This window comes from Camelus dromedarius, chromosome 15 (assembly GCF_036321535.1).
Source record: "Camelus dromedarius isolate mCamDro1 chromosome 15, mCamDro1.pat, whole genome shotgun sequence".
Taxonomy (NCBI): Eukaryota; Metazoa; Chordata; class Mammalia; order Artiodactyla; family Camelidae; genus Camelus; species Camelus dromedarius.
The window spans coordinates 52,399,820-52,403,381 of record NC_087450.1 but is presented as its reverse complement, the minus strand read 5'-3'; positions in this window follow the sequence as shown (position 1 = coordinate 52,403,381).

The following is a 3,562-nucleotide window of genomic DNA, read 5'->3' as shown; positions in this document are numbered from 1 at the left end:
ATTTACAAAATTCTAAAGAATCCATTAAAAACTATTTGAACTGATAAATGAGTTCAACAGTGTTGCAGGATACAAGGTCAGTATATAAGCATCAATTGTATATCTGTGCCCCCACAATGAATAATACTAAATGAAGTTAAGAAAATTCTTTTTGCAGCAATATCAAAAAGAATAAAATACTTCGGAATAAATTTAACAGAAGTACAAAATTTATACTCTGAAAACTACAAAATATCATTGAAAGTAATTAAAGAAAACCTAAATAAATAAAAAAAATCCCATGTTCATGGATCAGAAAACTTGATATTAAGATGGCAATATTCCCCAACAGATTCAGTGCAATCCCCATCAATCCCAGCTGATTTCTTTGTAGAAATTGATAAGCTAATACTAAAATATATATGGAAATTTAAGGGGCACAGAATAGGCGAAAAAAATCTTTTAAAAAAAAAAAAAAAGGTAGGACAGGATTTGCCTTTCCTGATTCTGATTTCAAAACTTGACCACAAAGCTATAGTAATGAAGAAAGTATTGAGTGGCATAAAGGTAGACATGGAGGTCAGTGGGATAGTGCTGAAGATCCAGAAATATGTCCTCCCATTTATGCTCAGTTGATTTTCAACCAGACTGCCAAGACAATTTAATGGGGAAACAGTAGTCTGAGCAAACGCCACTGTTAACAACTGGCTATCCACATGCAAAAGAATAAAGTTTGGTCTCGACCTCATACAATATATAAAAATTAACACAAAAAAAATGGATTAGAGACTTAAATGTAAGAGCTAAAACTAAAATTCTTAGAAGAAAACATAGACATTAATCTTTGTAACTTTGAATTAGACAAGGGTTTCTTAAATATGACATCAAAGCTCAGACAAGAAAAAATAAATCGGACTTCATCAGAACTAAAAGCTTTCGTGTTTTAGAGGACATCATTAAGAAAAAGAAGACATTACAATGGGAGAAAATATTTGGGAATCATAAAAGTAATAAAGAGGCTTGTATCTAGAGGGACTTGTATAAAGAATACAACTCAATAAAAAGAACTTAAGGAGAGTGTGGCTCAGCAGAGTACATGCCTAGCATGCACAAGGTCCTGGGTTCAGTCCCCAGTACCTCCCTTAAAAAATAAATAAATCTAATTACCTCCCCCTCCAACAAAATTTTTTAAATTAATTAACTAAGGGTTTTATTCAAAAAGAACTTAAAAGTAGGTAAAATATCTGAATAGACATTTCTTCAAATAAGATATCCAAATGGCCAATAAACAGATGAAGAAATTCTCAACTTCATTAGTCATCAGAAAATTGCCAATCAAGCACAAAGAGATACCAGTTGACACCTAATAGGATGGCTAGAATTTAAAAAGACGAAAACAAGTCTGAGGATATGGAGAAACTGGAACCTTCATATCCTGCTGGTAGGAGTGTAAAATGAGGTAGCCTCTTTGGAAAAAAGGCTGGTGGTTCCTCAGTTGGCTAAACATAGTTACCATGAGACACAGCAAATCTTTTTGGGGTGTATACCCAAGAGAAATGAAGACAACTTCCACACAAAAACTTGTATACAAATGTCTGTAGCGGCGTTATTCACAACAGCCTAAAAGTGGAAACAACCCAAATGCCCATCAAGTGATGAGTGGAGAAACCAAATGTGGTGCTTCCATACAACGAAATATTGGCAATAAAAAAAAAAAGTAACTGATAAATACTGTAGTATGATGAATTTTGAAAACATGCTACATGAAAGAGGCCAGTAACAAAAGACCATATATGATTAAGTTCATACAAAATGTTCCAAATAGGCAAATCTAGAATATAAACAGAAGGTAAGATTCATGGTTGCCAAGGCCTGGCCTGAAGGGAGTGTTGAGGACGGAGAAGGGAAAAGACTGCTAGTAAGATGCTTTTTGGGAGGAGTGGGTGGATGATGAAGATGTTCTATAATTGATTGCGACGATTATTGCAAAAGTTTGAATGTGCTAAAACCATTGAATTGTGCAATTTAAATAGGTAGATTCTATAGTGTGTGAATTATATCACAGTAAAGCTGTTTTAAAAGCCAAGAGAATTTTACTCATTCAGACTTTAATATCCAAAATGTATATAGTCTAACCTCACTCATATATGCACAGCCATCATTACTTTCTAGACTTGAAAATAAGTCCAGAGAAGTGAAGAGATTTATTTTCCTGAGACCAGGGATGGAAGTTTTGTTTAGTATTTATTACATTATGCCACATTGTAAAAATTAGATTCAAATTTGGAGTACTGTTGAATTTTTGTGCTTTCTCTGAAGTTATGATTTTGGTTTATTGAAAATTCCACTAAAATATAGAAGATGCTCTGAGTTGAGTTTAATGTTGTTATAGAAAAGTGCTATGTTTACGAAGCACTTAATATATATAAAATCTCCTGGACAAGGGGAGTACTAAATTTAGGCAGTCAGTCGCTGCTCTTGAGAAACCCACCTTTCCTAATTGAACTGATGTATTTTTTAAATCTGATTATTTGCGTAAGTGTTACAGGTGACCTTTGAACAGTTCAAGGGTGTTTAGGAGTACAGACCCCTCCTTCCGCCCAGCACAGTTGAAAATCCTCATAGAACTTTACAGTCGGTCCTCTGTGATTACAGGTCCACATCCTCAGATTCAACCAACTGCAGACCATGTGCTACTGTAGTACTTATTTATTGAAAAACCCACATTAAAGTGGACCCGTGCAGTTCAAATCTGTGTTGTTCAAGGGTCAACTGTATTTACTTTTTAAGGTAATTCTTTAATGTGGTTAATTATAAAGGTGAAACAGAACCAAAAAAAAAAAAAAAAAAAAGAAGAGTGAAAAAGTCAATCTCCTTTTTGTCATTAATGACCAGACTCCAGTTCTTGTATCTAGAGGCAAGCATGGTTTCTAATTTCTTGATCCTTCCAGAGGTATTCTGTACCAACATGTTAATGTATCTTAGAAATGTTCCATATCAATAAGTATGATGTCTCACTATTTAATGGCATCAGTGTCTCTACATGTGTATCTTTGAGCAGAAGTCTAGAGATACATAGTAGATGTGAATGTCATGTTTGATTTATAACTGTTGATAAATGTACAATTGGAGCGTTTTTGATTCTCTAAAGCCAACTAAGCTGAAAGCTGAAAATCAGATGTGTGAACTAAATCATTTGAACGCCTCTTAACACTCTTAGTTGGACTTTTCTGTGAGCTTCCTCTTTTAAAAATTTCCCAAATGCCCTTAAATAGCTTAGAATAATTATAAATGACATGAATTTACCTGTGAAATTAATAAGTTTACCTTGAAGACCTGACATAGGAAAAGGTGACAGTATGGCTACCCAGAGTGTTATTTCCTTGGTAAAATCACCACATTTTTAGTAATCTCAATTCTAAATGTCTATGTAATGTAAATTTTATTTTTTCAAGAAATTATTGTTTTGACATTAGTTGGACATTACTGCATAGATATATGTACAGCTCTTTCTAAATTCTGAGGTTAGAGGTGCACAAAAACCCAGTGCTATACATTGAAAGGGATGAGGATGAAGTTTTGC